Below are 23458 nucleotides of genomic sequence, written 5' to 3' on the forward strand. Positions count from 1 at the left end.
ATGCGAGCAAAAAATAATGGGTGCCCACTGCAATCGCACCCAGCGGCACAAACAACTGAATAGCTCTCGTCGCTTTAGATTCTGCCATTTACCTCTGCAGCAGAAATATCATTCACACACACATCTGGCTCCTAAGGGCCTGTCCTCAGTATGGCACCAATTATTATAGTCATAGTTCATGTTTAAAATCCTGACAGGGGATTTGGGTATTTGCTCAGCGGTCCTCAGAGAGACATTGTTACTAGAGACAAGACAACAGTAACTATGTATTCATTCGACTATGGGAAAACTAAGCATTGCTTAAAGTGACCTATTCTCCTACAAGGATCAGGTTACACAATATTGCAGGGATAAGGAAAACTACTGGAGACATTTATAAAAGTAACGGCTTAGGCCGTGTGTTATCATTTACAGGTTTGTTTCATGCAGAGATCTGATTCACGCCACCATCTTTCCACATCGGAGTGAGCCTCACATCGCCAGCCGTTCTGTGCTGTTGGAGACCCCACTCCTTCCACTATATAGCATGTGGAATCAGAGCCTATGCATGGCTCTCCGGGAAAATTGTGCAGCTGCCATTTTGCCGGTGATTTCGCTATTGTGCATGTGCAGATCTTCCCAGGCTTACAGTTTGCGTTGGTGGAAAGGTAAGTATATAAACTATGAGTGTGCCGTTTAGGCCCCGCAGGACCCATTATATAAGTATGCCCATGCCCCACATACACTCAGACTCCCACATGCCCTCAGGCATCACATCATCTCAAAGCCTACATGTATTGCAAGATTTCCCCACATGGCACTAACACCTCCCCACGTGCCCCCAGCATGCCACTCAGACTTCACCTGACCTCCCCACATACCCCCAGCATGTCACTCAGACTTTCACTGATGCCCCTGCATGCCCCCAGCATAAATGGGTGTGTTTTCACACTATGCGACCAATCGCACAGTCATCATTATCAAATTGACACTTACGCCAGGGCCAGTAGACGCACAACTTAGGCCACTTTAGGAGGATGAGCATGAGACTTTTCGGCTTCAATTTAGCCATTACTGTACTTTCGCTGTGACTGCACGCCCATCTGCTATTGTACGCACGCCTATTCCCGCTCTGGTCTCAGTCCGCTAGTTGGACATGGTCGTGAATGCGATTTAAAGCTGGGTACACACTGATAGATATATCGGCCACGCCATTGAATGCTGGGTGTGTACAGCGGATTTGTCTGTGGACGTCGTCATTCACAGACAAATCCTATCAGCTGTGCAGCACAGCAGTGGCTGATATATCTGAAAGATATATCGGTCATCTGCTGGTGTGTACTACCGACCCGCCGATCGCCCATACACATGCTGCAGGGACCCGGCAGCGTTTGACAGCTGAATTGGGCGGGCGATTTAAATGCCCGCCCAGTTGAGCTGTCAAACCTGGCACATCGGGCAGATGATTGGTAAGTGGTTACACACTTACCAATCGTCAGATAGGTCAGCGGCTCGGCCGACCCGTCGTCCTAGTGTGTAAATAAATAAATTACGAACAGGTATCAAACTGACTCTAAATAAGGGCAAGAGTGAGACACGCAACTGCAATAAAGTTGTACGTAGAAGTATAACTAGGACACATTGAAATAGTGTGAGACAGAGTTCAGGCCAGGTTCTTTAAATCCGCTGAATGTATTAGCACGAAATACTGCGGCCATTAATATCTCCTTATTACGCTGTTATATGTAGGGTGTCGCAATTGAATGTGACAAACTTAAATGGTCTAGTGGGGAATGTCCGTATAGCGCGGTCTCAAGGATAATTGTGATGTCAAGACTGACATCTCTGTTCAGATTTAGCTGGTGCCCGGCTACTAAGGGGAATCCAAGGATAGCTCAATAATTTTATGGCTGTTTTAATATTTTTATAGCTCCTTAGGTATATAATATCCCCGTGCTGAGAAGACTACATTTTAGATGAAGCACCTCAGAGTCTTTTGCTAAACAGACAAAACAGATAGATCCTACCTCAGTACGGCCCTTATGGGATTTGTATATTGGATAAGCGGAAATCCAAATATGGCAAATTTTTTTATCCTTGTCAGAGTTGTTAAATGGGAGCTTACATGGCACTAGGAGAAACGGCATTAACGTATGTCCTGCCAGAACTGAATGCACATGTACGGGTCTACGCAACAGAGGATCAGTCACCGAAACCATATTTAGCCCATCAAGTCACTAGGAGTTTAGAGGCATCACAAAGTGCCTCATGCCTCAGTTATGTCACCAGTTCCATATATATATATATAATATATATACACACACACACACACGTGCGTATACGGTTGGCTCCAATGCTAGAGGGGGTGTGACCAAACACAGGGAAATGGCCACACCCACTCAGTTAAAATACTATGGGTCTATTCATGAAACTGCCTTAAAAATATGATATTTATCGCTATAGATCGCATCACTTCGATGCGATATCTAGTTTAGATAAGATGTAATTCATGTACAGACAGTGGAGATGTGATAGATGCTTCAGCTGCTGTGAGGTTTTCTCCGTGAACTATAAGGTTTTCTTTTCATTAATAAATGATGCGCCTGGGCTGTATGTATTTATTTGAAGACTGCCCATGTGTCAGGGCTTGAGGCAAGGGCAGCTGGGAATGGATCGCAAGAGGCGGAGCTATATCGGAGTACTTCCTCGGAGACAGGCAAGTATTCCATTAGTCTCTTCATTTATTTGTAATTTACGCACACACCGCCATCCTCGGATGGCGAAGGCGGTAAGGGCACAGGAGCGGAAAGTTGTCCTTTATAAATCGCTATCACCATACACATGTATGGTGAAGCGATGTGGACGCGAAGTGGGTGACCCGCCGGGGAAGTCATAAGTTGCTCCAGCGTCCCCCTCCTCTATGAACCAGACGAAGCAGGGCACCTGTATGAAACTGAGGGGTCTATTTACTAAGCAGTGTTAGGAGACAGAGTGAAAAGTGATAAGAAAGTGATAAGGTGCCAGCCAATCAGCTCCCAACTGCCATCTGACAGGCGGTGATTGAAAAATGACAGTTGGGAGCTGATTGGCTGGCACCTTATCACTTTCTTTCTTATAACTTTTTACTCTGTCTCCTAACACTGCTTAGCAAATAGACCCCACAGTCTATAAAATGCCAGTTTAAAGCTGATTGGTTGCTTGGAGCAACTTCGCGACTTTATCTATTAAAGGCATGATACATCTCCCCGCTGGTGATGTGGACGTCACGTGATGCATCGTCATTAAGCCCTGCCCCTTCCCGTCATTCACTCCAGTCCTATTCCAAAAAGTAGGCAAGTGCAGTACGCAGTGACATCACTAGCCCCTAGTGAATTGATTACCAGAATTCTCATTAATATTTCCGTAAATATCAGCATTTTAAAATATTAACAGGTATATTCACTAAAGTGCAGGTTTTTACAATTGGAGTTGTTGCCCATAGCAACCAATCAGATTCTACTTATCATTTATCTAGCACCTTCTAGTCTCAATGGTTGCTACGAGCAACATCTCCACTTCTGAAAATCCGCACGTTAGTAAATATACCCCTAAGGCCCTTATTAATTTTCGTTAAGTCTGGATCCGCGCTAAGTTACCGCCGATTACGTCATTATCGCCTGTTTTGGTTTTCCTCCGTATTCAATTTGAAAGACTTTCTGCCTAGGCGGAAAGTCAATGCAATGTAATAGGCGGTAAAGTATCGCCTATGAATGGCAGGCGGAAAAAAGTGCAGAATTGGGGTTTTGGGGTGCAACGTTTCGGGAACCCCCCCCCTGCAGCCTTCAGACAGTCCCTCAAAGGTAATCTGTGTCAAAAAATTAAAAAAAAACTTAAGGACACCCCAAAAATTTACTTTGACAAAGGGGGCAGAAAAAAAAATGTTGGGGTACAAAGTTAAAAACTAGCGAACTTGACTTTGGGGGGGGTCCCCAAGTATGCCACAGGTGTTTTTTTGATTGTAGGTGTTTGCGGCAGGTGGATTTTTCAACTTCACTTTAGCAACTTTTAAATATGCTGACCCCCATTTTCAAGTACCCCAAATTTGCTGGGATAAGTTATTTTCTGGAAAAAATACTCCTGAATACTATTCTGCACCACGTATAGAAAAACGCTATTTAGCAGCTATTGAGCCCGTTTAGAAACACCAAATACCTTCAGCAAGCCAAATCTGGGGGTACCATAGGGATCCCCCATGTCCAGAGCATCATTTGGGGGGTGTGAGGCTGACTTCCCCAAATCTGACAGGACTTTAGGCTTGTTACATTATCGCTGGATGCCGTGTATGCGTACTTTCAAATTGAATACAGGGTAAAGCGTGCACGCACGTGATACTTTAACGCCTACAAAACAGGTGAAGTCGGTGTTTAGTCCGGGCCGCGTTAACTTAACGTGGCTCGGCTCAAATTGAATACGGCTCTAAGTATTATTTAAGGATAACATCATTGCTACATCTGTGCCTCATTCTGCTGTGGATCTCATGTCTTTGCCATAGATATTGTAAAATTCAGTGTTGGCGCTCCTTTGGGGTGATAGCAGGACACCGCACACTGGATGGCAATGATACCACACGGCTGATAAGGAATCAGGCAATCAGCGAGTACAGCGTCTGCAGATGATTACCAAGATGCGGTCACATCTGCGGGACTCGGTAATGGTAACTATGGCAACTCCCCGGTTGAAGACGTTCATTAAGAAGAAGCTGTTGACAGTGATAAGGGCGATCGGACGAAGCAATCGCGAGCGGACGTGTATTGGGAACTGGTGAGAGCTTAAGAGCAGGGGCGACTGGCATTGATGTCCCTGAATCTAAATACTGAGATTTAAATACGTTATTGTTACTCATTTATAATTCAGGTCAGGCTGCAGTACAACTCATCTAACTTGTCGTAAAGCCTCCTGTTTATCACTTACTAACAAATTCACAGAGGTGTCGAGTGGTGTTTTAAGAAGGTGCTAGACTGGGAAGTTGGCGAGGACTAAGATGTGTCCTAGTGGCAAATAGTTAATATAAATGAACAGAGTAATACTGGCCGTACGGTGTGATAGCGACAGTAATATCAGCAAAGGAAGCCACAGACTGACAGCTATAAGGAGCAGGGTCTCACCGCAGCACAGAGTATATCAGGAGATGAGTGAGGGGTTAGTGAGAACAGTACTGCATGTGACAGGGGCAGTGACATGTTGTGAGGAGGGGAGTGGAGGCAGCAGGAAGCCACAGAATGAGAGTTATTGGACCTCATTCAGACCCGGTCGCAAGCGCTGAGTGCTCGCAACCGGGTCGATGTTTAGGCCCTGCGCCCGCGCAGCGGGAGCACTGCGCGTGCGCAAGCCCCGGAGCGAGAGAGAAAATCTCTCGCTCCGGAGCTCACTACAAAAGGGGCGGCTGTGGATGTTGATCGACAGCTCGACCCATTTTGTAGGCGTGGCGGGGGGTGGTTCCACAAACGGAGGCGTTCCTTAAGGATGATGTCAGTGGGGATCTTCCTGCTCGATCAGATGTGTTAGTGAGGACAGGGCTGCATCATGTGACAGAGGCAGTGACATGATGTGAGGAGGGGAATGGAGGCAGCAGGAAGCCACATACTGAGAGTTATATAGTGGAAGGAGCAGGGTTCCCAGCAGCACTGAGTATTTCAGGAGATGAGTGATGTGTTACAGAGGACAGGGCTGCATGTGACAGGGGACCTGATGTGAGGAGGGGAATGGAGGCAACAGGAAGCCACTGACTGAGAGTTATAGGGGCCTATTCATTAAACCTAAAAATTCTCTAGAGATAATTAGGTTTAGAACTCGCATGGAGTTCTACCTAATCATAGGTGGAATTCATCATTCCACCTCTCCATAAGTATCTATTCCGAAAAGCTGTCATTTTTGCGATGACAGCTTTTCGGGAAATAGATACTTTTCCCTGCCTACACTACCTTATCGCATCTGGAAACAGTGCTGCGCATGCGCTGTTACATCTGTAAAACCAGCGCATGCGCAGCACTGCCTACAGATGCGTTAAGTTTGTGTACTCCCCCCGACCCCATCCCACCCCCCTCCCCCCCCCCCCCCGACTTACCTGTCCGCGCAGCAGCCTCCGGCTCCGTCCTGCTGCTCTGTCATGTGGTTTCCCAGCAGACCACATGACAGATTAGAAAAAAAAAAAAACTTTTTTTTTTTTTTTCTAAACTTTCTTGTGCTCTGCTGGGGAGCACACATGTCCGACCAGCCTCCGGAGCCTGAGGACGGAGCAGAGCGCCGGAGGGACTCGTCGGGGGGACCTGCACACGCGGATACAGGTAAGTCGATTCTGCTATTCCGCCACCTCACAGTGGCGAATAGTAACTGCATCAAATTCCGAAAATTCATAATTTTCGGAATTTGATGAATACCACAATTTCCACATCCCCATACTAATGTACTAATGTATGGGGAGTGTGGAAATTAACGCAGGGGAACTTAGCAAGGAGATATCTGTGATATCTCCTGTGCTAAGTCTGTTCATGAATACCAAAATAACGTTATTTAAGGAAAATGTCCTTAAAAACGTTATTTTAGTGTTGATGAATAGGTCCCATAGAGTGGAAGGAGCAGGGTACCCCAGCAGCACAGGGGTATATCAGGAGATGAGTGATGTGTTGAGGACAGGGCTGTATGTGACAGGGGACCTGATGTGATAATTGTAATGGAGGCAGCAGGAAGCTGCTGACTGAGAGTTATATAGTGGAAGGAGCAGGGTTCCCCAACAGCACAGAGTATATCAGGAGATCAGTGTTGTGTTAGTATGGACAGGAATGCATGTGACAGGGAGAGTGACATGATGTGAGGAGGGAACATGATGTAAGTGGGAAGACAGACCTAGAGTTATATAGTGGAAGGAGCAGGGTCTCCCAGCAGGTCACTGACGGAGGGGGAGGGGGCGGTAAAATGACATCAGGAGGGGAACAGAGGTACTGTAAGACACAGAAAGTGAGATAGTGGAAGACTATTGTACTGTCATGCTAGCTTTGTTCACATTCATACAACCGATGGGCGCTGATCAGATCACCTGCTTCCATTACACTGATTCTCACTACAGTATCTAAGGATCCCATGTTGTGTGCGGAGACTATAGCTCTGTTTCAATGTGTGTGCATAAGAAATCAGAAAGTTCAATAGCTTCGGCCTTCGGGAGATATCAAACAAAAGCACAGCACTTCTTGTCATTACCAGTTACAGATGCTTCTCTTGGCATGGAACAGCTGGCGGTTATGTTATATATAAAACACGCACCTCCAATACAGAAGACAAAAGGCACAGGCGGATTAGAGGACAATAGATTTATAATTGGGAGGTATGTCTGCTTTATAATCATTTGTATCTGGGATAATAAAATGGGAGCCTTCTAATCTATCTTCTGTCGCCCATCTCACGTGCTTGGAAATATTGAGCAAATGTCTAATAACATTTATTATAAAGATAAATTAATATAAATGAATATTGACACAACTTTACATTTTTTATCATAAACTCTTTTTTTTTTGTATGGAAAGACCAGACTCAGGGGTAAATTTACTAAAGTGAGAGTGTTTAGAAGTGAGTTTTACAAGAGATGTTGCCCATAGCAACCAATCAGATTCTAGCTATTATCTTCTAGAAAGTGCTAGTTAAATGTTAAGTAGAATCTGATTGGTTGCTATGGGCAACATCTCTTTTAAAACTCACTTCTAAAAACTAAACACTCTCACTTTAGTAAATTTACCCCTCAGTGTCAGTAACCCCATTAAGTGATGCTAGAGGTACTGTAAGCTTCTTAAATCTAAAAATGGCTGCTGCGCTCCCACTTTATTGCGGGGCACAGCCTCGGCGTACCTACTGCGCGTGCAGCGGCCACTGAGCTGCGCAAATGTGAGTACAAGCTGCCGGGGAAAAGGTAGCCTACAGGCTACAATGGCAACGTTTTTTTGGGGGCTAGGTAAAATGGACTATGCTGCCGTTACCATAGAGATCTAAGAGAATGGTGGTGGTCTGCGGGTCCTTAATTACCACAGGAGATACCTATATTTCCTACGTTACAGCTTTATCCACTTACCTGGCACGGTCGCATTGGATGCGAGAGCGGCCAGCTGGGCCTCTCCTGACATGGGCGCAATATCATTTTTAACAATTTTAATTTAAAAAAAAATTATTATTTTTTTTTTACAATTTATGAATTTTTTAAGTTTTTGAAAAAAAATAAAAAATTATGGTAGCCAGCGAAGTGGTTAATAGTTTGCCAAATACTAAAGGTTTCCGAAAATTGTGTATAAATTTGAACTAATCAGGGCCTAATACACAGATGTACGCAAACACGATGGTTTACATTAATCTCCGATGGTTTTAGATCTGCATATGCACAGACGATGCCGCACTGCGCTTGCACAGATCTTGTTCAAAAATAACCCTGTTTCTCTGTGTACTCATTACTATGACTGTGTGCTGCAATACTTTCATTGTTTATCCTTCTCCTTCACTGATGAGCCCCAACAAGGATAAACAGTCTGCCTCTAGTTGGAAATTCTCTCTGTACTAGACTGTATCATGCTTTAAAAACCCCAGTGGGTAAAGCATTAAAAGGCATGTAAATAACATATCCCAAAGGCCCGGTCTTCTGAATAAGAGTAGCTTATTTGCATTGCGTCCTTAGGGGGTATTTTACAAACCTGCGTAACACTTTATACTGCTTCAGTTAGCGTAGCATAAAATAATCGTACTGGTGCAAAGCTCAGCGTGCGTCTGTTTGCAGAGCATATCTTGCGTGTTTTCACACTCGGCATGCGCCAGAAGAGAGCGCGCGCAGGTACCAGTGCACACGTGTTACGATGGAAAAACATTTCCCTGTATGAAGTTTGGAAGCAGCTTCCATTCAATTTGCTCCAATGCTGCATCATGCCCAATGTGAATAAAAACCAACAGAGCAGAGTCAAATTATTACCAAATGATTCAGTCATTGCCCATCAATACATTTTCAACAAAGGATCTCAGTTCCGCATGTACAGAACAGAAAGAAAAGCAAAGGTGCAGCGTCGTGCGGCTGATTTTGCGCAGTTAGATTTCCGCCATTGTGCGTTGGGTTGCACTGCAGAACAATTTGGGGGTGTTTGTGGAAGAGCAGAAAATCACTCCCTCTGCTGGGAGCTGCCGGGCAGAGTAACTAAGGGCCTGATTCAGACCCGCTCGCCAGCGGGTCGATGGGCGGGCATTGAAATTTCACTTGCTGCGGGACTCACTACAAGAAGGGGTGGCTGATGATTGTGATTGACAGCTCGCCCACGTTTTGTAGGCGTGCAGGGGGGTGGCTGGACAAACGGAGGCGTTCCTGAAGGTACGCCTGCCGTTTGTGGGCGGCCCTACTGACATCACCAGTGATGTCAGTAGTGAACTTCCTGCTCTATTAGAGCAGGAAGTTCACTTGGGCTTGCGGTGGACGAGACCCTACCACAAGGGTCTCGTCGCAAGCCTGATGGTCGCGATAAACGCTACCATTGCCAGGCCGCTCGCTAAAGCTGTGGGTCACCCACAGCTTAGCGAGCGGCCTGGAGGCCGAAACAAAAAAAAAAAACGGGCCGCCCTGGTTCAGAGCGAGCGCTCGCAAAATTGCGAGCGCCTCTGAATCAAAACACTCCTCACGTATGCACACAGGTGTATCTAGTTTTGTGGAGCACTGTAATATGAGATTTAATTCTGCAGAATGAGATTATTGAGATAAAGTGAAGGTGGAGTGGGTGATTTTGGGGGCACTCCTTGTCAAATAAAAGGGTGTATTCTATACTTTGAATGGTAACGCTCTTGCGCCTTCCAGCTACTTTGTGGGTGTATCTCATGAGGGCAGAGAATAGGTCTGCGTTTGGTTGGCGTTTTAGATGCAGCAGTGCGCCGCCCAGTGCAAAACCAAGTTACCATGTGCTCTGTAGGGAACTAAATAAATGAGGTCCTCAGGGCATGGGAGTTCCCCCATTTTGAATTCTACAGAACAAACCTACAAGACATAAGTTGTTATCAAGCGAGGTCGTTTTTCACAAAAACTGATGCTGAGTTAGATGTAGGCCCATTATGTGGCGTAAACAAGTGCGCGGGGGTGTGCAGATGTTCTCTAATTTGCTTATGGCTGAGGAGGCAAGACGGGGAAGAAGGAAGGGGCTGTCTAACAATGGCCAACTACAGTAAGGGAGTGTGGGAAAAGATGCAGGCCCGTACAGAGACACACATATCTTATAAATAGTCATATCTTTAGGCAGGTGCCTGGTACTATGGCCGTCCTTTGTACACAATATGGAATATAACATCTGATGTATTATGCAGGGTTTGCCATTTACCTAAATCCTCATAGCGAATGCATATTTCGTATTAAAACAAATGTTAAAAAATAAATGTTTTTGTGCTTATGACCTAGTCATGCATAAATGAGTACAGAGCCTTAACTAGACTTTTTGGTGCCCTGTGCCAGAAAGAATATTGGCGCCCCCCTCATTTTTCAAAGGGACATAATGCACCCAAAAAAAGGCCATGGGTTCAGGGGGAAGGGCCAGGGAAGAGATAGGAGAGACCAGGAGATGCTGGGGATAAAATAAGAGGAAGCTACAAGCAAGAATGATAATAAACAGAAATTTGACAGGCCCAAACAGCGCCCCCTGCCCTGTGGTGCCCTGTGCCATGGCACCGGCCGCACTACCCTAGCTACGGGCCTGAATGAGTAAGTGGGTTTATGCAGTGTATTTGTTTGTGGGGTACAGGCACCTTTTTGCATATGTCACAAGTGCAGCCTCAGCATATAAGTGTAAATATGCAATTTTAACGTGCAGCTTTTCAAATCATCTTTTGCATACATGCTGCAGGCAGCCAGTATAGGTTATTCCCCTACATGTTGTCCTCTATTTACTGGGAAGTGCCGTGCTACATATTCCCTATCACTTCTGTCCTACCAGTTCATGGCTATCTGGGAAAATGATTTAAAAAGCAGACAGAACGCAGCTTTCATATTCCATCTGCCATCAATCATGACGCTCGTCTATTAATCTCCACGGAACAGAGATCCCAGGATGAAGTTTTCATTTGCTGGTCCCTTCACCCCCAGCCTTCCCCCCCCTCTCCCCTCACATTCTTTAATTCAGTGACAGCCCTAACGATTTGACTTCACAGTAATATATTTAAGTGATAATGACCTTTACTTAATGACATCTGAGGTCAATAGGTAAAAAGATCTGCAAATTAAAGGTCAATGGGTCAATACATAAGTGCATTTTATTGAAGAGCAAAATTTGGCTGTAGATGGGGAATAGCTAAATGTAATCGTTTTGCTAATATGTATGCATCTATGTATGCTAAATAATACAGTATTGCACCGTCAGCTGTTTACGTGACTATCAGAGGTGTCCAGACAACCATTTAAATAACTACTTTTTTTGTCTCTTTATAACAGTGAAGGCGCCTCCAACAAGCAAGGTTCTATGTCCAAGACCTCTACCGCAATGTGTCATCACAGCTAATTTTTACAATACTCCTGTCAGCAATAGCGGGAAAAATGGCTGTTAATGAAGCAGAGAGTATGTGCTGAGGACTGGGGGGGGGGGGAGGGGGGCACCTGCCCCTAGGCCTTGTGTTAGTTGGGCAGGGAAGGATGTTACTACTGCGACTGAAGTCTGAATTGACACAAAAGAAGCACACATAGGTCCTGATTCATAGTTGTACGCAATGCCGATATTTACGGAGATGTAAGATTATTGGTAGTCAAGTTCCATTACCGATGTCGCTTCCAGTGAGGTAACGGGGCAGTGGCGGCAAAAAAAGCAGGCTTATCGCGACCGTTTCGGGGGCATGATACAGGCTGCACCGGCGATCCCGTGTGCAGTAAACATGGCTACGGCGTCTCAGTCCACGCGGCCATTGTGCGTAACTAGCATTCCCGCTAGGCTGTTTTAGCGGGGCGCGGCGCCCTGCCCTCCTTCTGGAGGGCAAAAAGCACCCTGCCCTCCAGGAGGAGGGCAAAAAGCGCCCTGCCCTAACAGCCTGCGGGAGCCGTTCTCACCCGCGGGACGCAGTGTCCCGCGGGTGGACAAACATGCGGTGACCCGGTCACCGCCGGAGAATAGACGCCGGGCGCATGCGCCCGGCTTCTATTCTCCCTTTCTGCAGCGCTTGGGGGCTGCCCGGCATATCCGTAAGCGCCGGGCACGCCCCCAAGTATGACGAAAAGGGGACGCGTCTTATAGACACGCCCCCTTTTCATAACCACGCCCCTTTTCGGGGGCGCGCGCGCCAAAGGCGCCGCCGGAGCTGCCGCCGGAGCTAGAGGGAACACTACGTAACTATAGGGTTACTCAGGAGGCCATTTATCGAGGGAGCTGTGACTGATGCTATGCAGCTGCATGGATCTGCTAAGCTGCCCGTGGTCGTCTGAATACATCTCCCGGTGTCTGCGGCATTTGCAGATTTTCGCACAGTACAAATTCTCAGCTGCCTCTGCATTAGCGAACAACTCTGAAACAGGCCCATTCTCCGTGGTGATTGCAGACTACACAAGCTACACTGCGAGCTGACAATCTAAACAAGTTTAAATTAGGTCTCCCGCATTTTCCGCTTACAGAAAGGTTGTCCTGCGTCCCCATTCTTCGCTAATGGTCACCCAAGTCTGATGCATAAAATATTAATAATGAAAAATACAAGGTAAGATGTACGGCTTAGAGCAGGGAAAGAGGGGTTATTAGAAAACGTAATATATATTTATTTAAGAAAGGTATACGAGACTAAAGAATATACCATGAAAGGAGCGCAGGCAGGGGTCACATAATTAAGCTGGTGGGTGGATGGGGAAGAGGAGACGGGAAGTTCTGGAGACGGTAAAGTCTAAGGATGGTAACAAAGCAGCAATTCTAGGTGAGATACTTCAGCAGACGTGTGTCTGGACAAAAACGGAGTCTGAAGGTCAAATAAAGAGATTTTTTTTTCAGGCAAAACACGATGGGATGATACTTTGTCTATACGGTTAGGTTAGCTGTAATCTACCCCATACTTTATAACATAAACCCTTCTCATCATAACGTAAACAGATAAAATAAAAAATAAAATGAAGCCACAAATGGAGTGTAAAGATCTATCCTCCAGGGAATCAGAGGAATGTTTAATTAGTTTAATTTGAAGTTTTGCCGCAAGCCTTTTTTTTGTACAGAAATTGAATTTCGGATTTATCTGCAACCCTCCTTGCCCCATCCTACAGCTCATCACGGCTCATTTTATCTGCGTTCAAGCTATGAACTCCTTTACTTTCCATTTGTTGCTACATTTTTAGTCATTCCAGACTTTCATCTTGTTCAAAACATTTAAAGGCGCATTTAAAAGCCTGGTGCAAATGGGTGAAGTCAGCTGTTACTAGAAGTTAGACATTGCTTTCATTAGTCTAACAAATAGAAGGAGGGTGCTAACTTTCGTTGGTAGTGTATAGATGATTATTATCAAGATGTTTCGAGCTTTGTACAGCGCTGTCATTGACGTACACCTTCCAAAATGGCCGCCTTCACCACACAGAGTGAAGGCGGCCATTTTGTGAGATGACCATCCACCAGCCTGCTTCCTAATCGTTTTCCAAGAGATGTTGACGCTAACGAGGAATGAGGCATGAAATATAATAGCCTCAGTGACATCAATGGTTCCCAGTTAAATGGCAGCCTGCATTCATATCGCTTCGGCCTACAAAATGGCGGCCTCCGGTGCATACTATATGGACCTCATGGGATTTGGGCTGAGAAGCATGACGGATTTGTTTTGTTTGACTGGTTTCAGTCTCCCTAAGCTGCTAGTATTAGATAGTTTTCCCTAAAAACTGAGAAAACAATTTCCCGCTGAAGGATTTGATGTATTGATTACACGCCACGATAAAGAACAGTCATTTCCTTTCTCTCCTGCTGTTTAAACTTCGTAGTCCATAAATAAAATAATGTTTTTTTTTAAATTATTTTTTTAACCAGGATGTCTCAGTCCTACTCTATAATAAGGGCATGGAATGGATCAGTAACGCTAGCAAATCCCTATCTCCTGTAACCCCTTCTCTACGGCATACAATTTCTTGGCTATAGTTCCCAATTGCTGCTATTCCCCAAAGGAGCCCGGCCACCTCTCGCTGCCAATAACGGGTTAAAAACAAAACAAGATGTAATCAATCTTTGCAGCTTCTTTTCACTTCTAATTAAAGATTTTTTTAGGCATGGATTCATTATATCCCTTAGCATGCAGACGTCTAAGTCCCCTGGATGTCAGTGGGAAAGCAACAAACATGACAGGCCCATCAACTGTTATCAGCCGTTAAATTCAATTTCTAAGATATTGACTGGCAATTTACTGCGTGGCTCTGTATCCAGGAGAGAGAACGTTGGGTTGTAGGAGCTACGGGAATATATGGTAGTTTCTTTTCTTTTCTTTTTTTTCAAAATCCAGCGTCTTTGTTGTATCATTGTAGAACTTTTTGGCCAACCTATATCTTAAATTCTATTAGAAACATGCTGGGAGTTTTAATTCAACAGTTGCCTCTCCTTCCTGTTGGGCTTATTCAGGACCATGGACAGCTCAGTACTTTGTCATTAATAGGTCAGCTCAGACCTGTTGCGTGAAAAGCTAGCTGGGTTTAGGAACACTGGGGGTCATTCAGACCCGCTCGCGAGCGCAGGACGCTCGCAAGTGGGTCGATGTTACCCTAATGCGCATGCGCGAGACCCGGGCAGCAACAGCCAAGCTGTCGCTCCGGGTCTCACACCAAAGGGGGCGTGCTGTCAATGGTGAGTGACAGCACGCTCCCTTTGGTGGGTGTGCCTGCCAGACGGAGGCGTTCCCATGGGAACGCCTACCGTCTGGGTCCGGCCCCACTGACATCACTAGTGATGTCAGTGGGAGTGATTTTGGCTCTGATACAGCCAAAATCACTCCAGGGCTTGCGGTCACCGAGACCCTACCGCAGGGTCTCGTCGCAAGGCCGATGGTCGCGATGGTCAAGACCATCGCGACCATCTTTTTGGCCGCTCGCATATTCTGTGGGTGGTCACCCACAGCTATGCGAGCGGCCAGGAGGCCGCTCCATTTTTAGGTAGGAGGGCACTGATTCAGAGCGAGCGCTCTGGTCAGAGCGTCCGGCTCTGAATCAGGCCCACTGGGCCCGATTCAGAACGGATCGCAATTACGATCGCAGCTGAGAAATTGCATGTAACGCAGCTGTAAAAATAGGCTAATGTCTGCCATGGCTCAGCCAGCATACAGACGCGAACTTCTGCTTTCTGACATCCGTCCAAGCTCGCACTTCTGTGTATACTTAGGTACCATCAGCGGACATCGGCCCATCACGCCAGCAAGTCTGACCTGCCGCAGAAACTGCAAGTCTCGTTGCACGCAGTGAGTAGTCAAACGGCGTATGCAATCGCAGTGGTTAATTTATGCACCTCCCCTGAAACGGCGTTCAAACGGACAGGCGCGCCTGCGTTTCACTGACCACTCCCTCATCAACACCCCCCAAACAGCCTGTCACTCTGCGATGGACTCCTCTCTGCCTGCGTAATCGCAGTGCGATCGCAATTGCATGCAGTGTGTGTGTGTGAACTGGTTCATGCGATCGGGAAGCGTTCGCTCGCTGTGCATAGACAGCCCGGAAGAATGAGTGACAGGATAAGACGTTTGTGGGTGGTGACAGGGGATGGTCGATGAAAACGGGAGAGTGGTGGTGTGAACGCAGGCGTGTCTGAGCGTCTTAACGCCGTTTCAGAGGCGTGCATAATTATTACAGAGCATCATAGTACATGTCACATGGTTGAATTTTACACTGAAGCACTCGCAGTGCTTGTGGTAGGGTATGGTCAACCACAAGCGCTGCGTTTGCACCCGATGGTACTCGATGTTACCGATGGTTGCATACACTTCCTGGTGATGACGTGCATAAGTGGGCATCTTAAGACAGGCTAGTGGGAGTACTAATACAACCACGATCGCACGCCAAGACATAGTGGGCATGCTATTGCCTTGGCGTGCGATCGCCTGCCTTGCTGGATTTGCATTCGCTGGCTGCATGCAAACTCATCTAGTGAGCGGGCCTGAATCGAGCCCTGTGTACGCAGTTGCAATTGTGATCCGTGCTGAATCAAGCCCACTGTCTAACAGAGGTGCGTTTGACAACCAATCTTCCAGCTTCAGTGTGACCATCACATCACTACGATATGCTGCTGGGGGACCCTGCTCCTTTCACTATATAACGCTTAGTCTGTGACTTCCTGCTGCCTCCATTCCCCTCCTCACATCATGTCACTGCCCCTGTCACATGCAGCCCTGTCCTCACTGACACATCCCTCATCTCCTGATATACTCTGTGCTGTTGGGGGACACTGCTCCTCCCACTATATAACTCTGTCTGTAGCTTCCTGCTGCCTCCATTCCCCTCCTCACATCATGTCACTGCCCCTGTCACATGCAGCTCTGTCCTCACTAACACATCACTCATCTCCTGATATACTTTGTGCTGCTGGGGACCCTGCTCCTTCCACTATATAACCCTCAATCTGTGACTTCCTGCTGCCTCCATTCCCCTCCTCACATCATGTCACTGCCCCTGTCACATGCAGCCCTGTCCTCACTGACACATCACTCAGCTCCTGATATAGTCTGTGCTGCTGGGGACCCTGCTCCTTTCACTATACCTCCCAACTGTTATGTGTGACCATTCGGAACAAGGGACACCCGAAAAGTGGGTAGGGCTTCCTGTAAAGGGGCAGAGCCTGGATGAAAATGTGGGTGGAGCCTCACTGCAGCCACGCTGGCATCACTATGGGGGCGTGTCCTGCACTCTCCGAGATGCTGGTCAGCCCCCTGGATCTGCCTACACTAGTGAATAGATGCCGTGTGCATGCGTACGGCACCTATTTTCTCCTTGAGAAAGACACAACGCTGTCTGTTATAGCAGCCAATGAGAGTCAGATAGACTCTCATTGGCTTCTGCTGTGGAAAGCCGTGCTGTCTGATCCCAGCATCGGCACAGCATCCGTGCCCGGCGCTGGGACAGTGTGTTTGTTCCCAGCGCCGGGTAAGCCACCGCAACGGGTACCTGGTGAAGGGATTGCCTGGTCCCTTCCACCAGCGTTGGCGGTAAAGTGGAGGTGGGAGAACCTTGGCTCCGGGCGTAAGCTGAGCGGAGCTCGCTGCCTGGAAGCCTAGCGGCGGAGGCGGTTGTTTGGCACTGTCCAGCAGCCAATAGGAGGCAGATGCGATGATCCAAACGCGGTTCGCTGCATCATTGCCCCGCCCACTCGCGGCGTCTTGAATTAGACGCCGCTGAGCGGGCAACGTCAGTACCGGCGGCGGGGGGGAGGAGTGAAAACCTCCCGAAGACAAGAGAAGAGCGGCAACAGTTCTGGCAGCCGCGCTAGAGGCCAGAAGACGGCGTGATCAAGGAGGAAGAAAGGAAGAGGCGGCGGTGCTGGCCAGGACGGGCCAGCGGCAGAAGAATGAAGCTGAGGACTGAAGAGGACTGCGGGGGTGGAAAGAAAAAGAGCTAACGAAGCTCCCCCCTCCGCAGCCTCTTCCACCGTATAAGTAGGCGACCTTGGGCCACCATTATTTAACCCCTCCCTAGACCACCAGGGTTGTTGGGCACTAGGCCCGTGGGATAAATGCAGGCAATAGCCCTATGGGTATATAGGTGGGCATAAGGCCCGGGCTACATAGGGGGCATTAGGTCCAATTGAAGGTGCGAGTGACCTGGCATTAGGCCCAGGTCACTAAAAGGCAAATAGGTGGGCCAATACTGGGGGCAATGCATAGGGGGTAAACTACTGGGGGCACTGCATAGGGGGGATTACTACTGGGGGCAATGCATAGGGGGACTCCTGGGGGCAATGCATAGGGGGTCTACTGGGGGCAATGCATAGGGGGTCAACTACTGGGGGCAATGCATAGGGGGACTTCTACTGGGGGCAATGCATATGGGGACTACTGCTGGGGGCAATGCATAGAGGGACTAAAGGGCATTAATGTGTGGCATAATGTGTAAAGGGCATTAATGTGCGGCATAACGTGTAAAGGCCGGGCATGACTGTGTGGCATTATTTGTAAGGGCTATTACTGCATGACATAATGTGTAAAGACCGGGCATTAATGTGCGGCTTAATGTTTAAAAACCGGGCACTGCTGTGTGGCATAAATGTGTAAAGGGCATTATTGTGCGGCATAATGTGTAAAGGCCGGGCATGGCTGTGTGGCATCATTTGTAAGGGGTTAGGGGAGGTCTGAGAGGCATATGGGGAGCTCTAAAGCATTATGATGGGACCCAGAAATTGTCAGGTAGGACCCCATTTTTTTAAAGAGGAGGGTCCCTGGGACCCACATATTTTGTCACTCACCGCGATGACTGATTATATATGAACAATTATTTTGGCTAGGTTGGCAAGTGCTTGTGCAATATAGACTATCCTGAAAAGACTCTGGGCCTGATTCAAACCCACTCGCAAGCGGCTGTCCGCTCGCAAGTGGGTCGATGTTCTGCACTGAGCATGCGCACGACGGAGGGAGCTCCGTCGTGCGCATGCGCCAGACGCGACGAGCGAAGGAAAGTCCTTCGCTCGTTGTGTCTGATCAAAGGGGGCGTGCTGTCGATGTTGATTGACAGCACGCCCCCTTTGGTGGGCGTGCCGGGGGCGTGCCTCCCTGACGGGGGCGTTCCTAAGGGAACGCCTCCCGTCAGAAGCCGGCCCACTGACATCACTAGTGATGTCAGTGGGAGTGATTTTGGCTCTGATAGAGCCAAAATCACTCCGGGCTTTGCGGTTGAAAACCTCAACCGCAGGCTCCGGCTCGCAGTTTCGATGGTCACGACCATCGCGGCCATCAAACTGCACGCTCGTATAGGCTGTGGGTGGTGACCCACAGCTATACGAGCGTCCAGGAGGACGCTCCAGAGTTATGGAGGCCGGCCCTCATTCAGAGCGTGCACTCTGCTCAGAGCGTACGGCTCTGAATGAGGGCCTCTATTTTCTTATATATGATCACGGGTTGCGCTGTTAATATTGCTATCTATGGCGACCTTTAACACAGGTAAGGGAAATAGATGACAAATGCATTTCATAACTGAAAAAAGTATTTATTTGGCCAATGGACTCTTCATGCAGTAAAATTAGTCTGTTTGGAGGGGAAAATTAAAGTGCAGTAAAATGTTGTTTTTAAAGAGCTAGATTATGTGATGCCAGGCACGCTAGCAGCTTGTTTTACTGGGCAGAAAGAAGACCCTGATTGGTTGCTAGGGGTTATGGCATGTTGGCAACATAAGGGCCCTAATTTCCAAATATGAATCCAAAATACAGCTCATCGTTCATTATAGAGAACAGATTCAGCTCTGCAGCTTTCTGTCTGACCTCCAGCAAAACAAATATCCTGGAGTACGCCACTGATAAATTTGTCTTCTAAAGCCCCTGGTTACGGTTTAATCACAATCCTATTTTATGTGAATAGAGGACATCTCGGAAGAGGATGTGAATCTCAGGCTGTGACTGCAGACAATTGTGAATAAGTAGTAAGTGTAAGGTTTAAAAGTGCAGAATGGTTCTTAGCGCTCATTAACATGCGCCGCACACAGGCGATTAGGACAATTAGAATCCATTGAACTGGTTATGAGCAGTCAGTACAGACAGCCGCTGCTCGGTGCTCTAAAATACTCGTATATATTATTCTTCAGTTTTGTGGCTGGATTTTTAAAGGTGCCGTTTATCATTTAGTATCTCACCTGCCTGCATAGAAACTTACCATAGGTCTGATTAATCAATGAAGTGGCAGTCCGGTGCTATGGATCGCCATAGACTGGGAGCAGTGGACCAATGGTTGTATTCCTACAGGCTCCGGTTCTGTCTGGCTCTATGCAAGTCTATGGTGGCTATGCAGGACCCCATTTTCACGGGACGTCATCTAGCGCAAAAGCAAAGCGTTTTCTCTCTCCCCCATTCCATCACCTACAATATAGTTTTTTTTTTGTTTTGTTTTTGCAAACATGGCCTTTGCCCATTGAAAAGCATTGGATGCATGTGAGAAGGACTACTGGATTCATTGTACATGGCGCCTCCTGTATTACTTGTAGGAAGAATCCATAATGCAGGGCCAGATTAACAATGTGGGGCATGGAGCTACAGCTCCAGGCCTCCATATAAAAAGAGGCCCATCATCATAGCAGCATGAGATGACCAGCCGCCCATGGACAAGGCTAAAGTGGAACGTGGAAGACAGAGGCCTGTATGGGACAAAACACAGACACTGTGGCTATGTTTTTGTTCTTAAATCAACATATATGAAGAATTATTTTGGCTAGGTTGGTAAATGCTTCAATAGTCTCTTATTGAGAGCAAACATCCAGATTTAAATCCCCCTCTACCACTACATATAAACTGAACTACCCATAATGCACTTGTGCTTTAGCCTCATGTGTTCCATTGGGTATGAAAAATACCATTACACTGAGGGCCTGATTCAGAGCCGGACACTCTGACAAGAGCGCTCGCTCTGAATCAGGGCCCCCCTACCTAAAATTGGAGCGGCCTCCTGGCCGCTCGCATGGCTATGTGTGACCACGCACAGCTTATGCGAGCGGCCAAAAAGATGGCCGCGATGGTCAAGACCATCGCGACCATCGGGCTTGCGACGAGACTCTTGTGGTAGGGTCTCGTCTGCCGCAAGCCCAGGAGTGCTTTTGGCTCTATCAGAGCCAAAAGCACTCCCACTGACATCACTAGTGATGTCAGTGGGGCTGGCCCCAGACGGTAGGCGTTCCCATGGGAACGCCTCCATCTGGACAGCAACGCCCACCAAAGGGGGCGTGCTGTCACTCACCATCGACAGCAAGCCCCCTTTGGTGCCAGACCCATAGCGACGGCTTGGCCGTCACTATGCGGGTCTCGCGTATGCGCACGACGGAGCTCCCTCCATCTTGTGCATGCGCACTAGGGCACCATCGACCCGCTTGCGAGCGCTCAGCGCTCGCGAGCGGGTCTGAATCAGGCCCTGAGTACGATCATGAGTGATACTTTGATGCGTATCTGCAATAACTCCATGCAAACACAAGTAACACGACATGAAGAAATTCAACAGTGGCTAAAAACAAGTACATACGTGGTACCCAGGGACTGAAGAGAGCAAGTGATATAATGTTCTAGTGGGATGGATATATGTAACATTCAGGAGGTAGCGGAATGCGCAATCAGGTCACTCGATGGCGGCAGCATGAGGGAGCGGGTGATACTAACATGAAAATATCTGCAGGCCAGGAAGCAAGATTATTATGTGAGGTTATTACTGGTGAAATTGCCATGGCATAGTATGGGTTAAATATTTGTCTGCAGGCCAGGTTGGAAAATGCCAGTGAGTAATTGCTAACGGATGTAGGTCATATGTGAGCTGGAGCACGTACAGCGATATTGTTACTACAGGTTAAGCTGCCAATAATTGCAGCATTCCATCCAGAATTGTCCTAATGGACTTGGGACCTCATTCAGAGCCGGACGCAATTTGCGCTCGCTTGTTCTGAAAAAATCGGTGGCTATTCAAATGAACCGTTCGCTCTTTGCGGTCTGTTCGCGCCTCTAGGTCTGAACGAGCGAACAAAACATGCGGTCGTTTTTGGAAAACTACGCCCCCTGGCCGCTCGCATCCTACGTCATGTCCGCTATTTATTAGATTAATCGAGTACATCGACCAGCGTATAAACTGCTCGCTATTCTTGTGGTTGGTTTTTGCTACCACAATCTTGCGAGCAGTTCTGACTATAAAATAATCCAGTGACGTGGTCAATGACGCTGCTGTATTAATTATGCACACCCATAAAACGCCCGTTTTGACCTTTAAGCACACCTGCGTTCTGATCTCCACTCCCCGTTTTCAAGCACCTTCCCCTGTTACCACCCACATACCTCCTCCTGTCACTCAAAATAGCAGGCATTCGCTATTTAGCGAACAAACGATTTTCGGCCGCACTGACTGGTTCGCGCATGCGTATTACGATCCGTACGCATGCGCAGTTGTGCAAACATCGCTCGGAACGAACGAGCGGCCGCTTACGAGCGGCTCTGAATCAGGCCCTGTATTACAGATGACAGGAAAGCGGACTGCATGAGGCTGACGTGGCTGCAGCACAGGTGATTTATACATTTAGTTTGGCACTTTTTCTTTTAAACAAGATCAATTTGCATTCACACAGGTAATGTGCGGCATTCACAGAACAAGACGTAAATGACACACGGCTTTACAAGAATGCATATAAGTTGGTTAATCAAGTGAGTAGGAAACTTGGGACAGAGGGCCTGATTCAGAGTCGGACGCTCTTTAAGAGCGCTTGCTCTGAATCAGGGAGTTTTTTGGGGGCTTTTTGTTGCGGCCTTCTGGCCACTCGCTAAGCTGTGGGTGACCACTCACAGGTTTTGCGAGTGGCCAGGTGATGGTCGTGACCATCGGGGCTTGCGACGAGACCCTTGTGGTAGGGTCTCGTCCATCGCAAGCCCCAGAGAGCTTCCTGCTCTAACAGAGCAGGAAGCTCTCCACTGACATCACTGGTGATGTCAGTGGTGCCTCCCACAAATGGCGGGCGTTCCTTCGGGAACGCCTCCATTTGTGTAGCCACCCCGCCCACAAAACGGGGCGAGCTGTCGATCAACATTGACAGCTGCCCCTTTTGTAGTGAGTCCCGGAGCGAGAGAATTTGCGTGTGCAGTACCCCAATCAGGCCCAGAATTCATAGAGGGATAAACAATATGTTTTTTAGCAAACCAAAATGTCTAAACAGTGACAACTGTCATCATTTTCTCTATATATATGTGTCAAATAATAAAATTAAGAAAATGGTCACAAAAAAGTAAGACTGTCCTCTAATAACTTTAATATATGAGTTTGTAGTACGCGCCTTCCTGCAACTTTTACTGGGTTCCGTTTTTTGGGTTTTTTAAATGTTATATAAGCCTAATTTGTCAGCCTTTCTCTCGTAACTGTGCGCCCAATTTACACATTTGGGAATTGCCCCCTAAAAATAACTCTCCGCAACTTTTTGACACAGTGCGGGTCCACTTCAAAATGGAAGTGCAAAGACTTCACTTTAAAGCAAAAGTTCAGAATTGATTCCAACTTTTGCATCGTATTCCTACAATATGGCCTCACGTTTTAAATAAATCGGAAGAGAGAGTGTATATAATGACTCATTTTTATTTTGATATGATAAATCCCCCCTCCCCCCACTCCTCTCTCTCGATCTCTAATATCAGTATTTGCCCCCCCCCCCCCCCGCAAAAAGAAACCCAAGGTCCAGACAGCTTTTCAATTCAGAAGTTGCAAAAGTTTTCACACCCTCCGTATGTTATGTTAGTAATAAACACAATAATTTGAGCCCTAAACAGACACATAAATGCTAACATCCACTCTATGAGGTCCCAAACATGGGGGGCCAATCCCT

At 47.4% G+C, this 23458-nt stretch overlaps 1 protein-coding gene across 1 annotated transcript in view; it reads right to left on the reverse strand.

Annotated features, from left to right (window-relative positions):
* The window catches only part of TMEM178B (transmembrane protein 178B), a 408058-nt gene that overhangs the window by 91658 nt on the left and 292942 nt on the right, over positions 1 to 23458 (reverse strand). The window lies entirely within an intron of this gene.

Source organism: Taudactylus pleione, unplaced genomic scaffold (assembly GCF_031769625.1).
Source record: "Taudactylus pleione unplaced genomic scaffold, aTauple2 ptg000465l, whole genome shotgun sequence".
Lineage (NCBI taxonomy): Eukaryota > Metazoa > Chordata > Amphibia > Anura > Myobatrachidae > Taudactylus > Taudactylus pleione.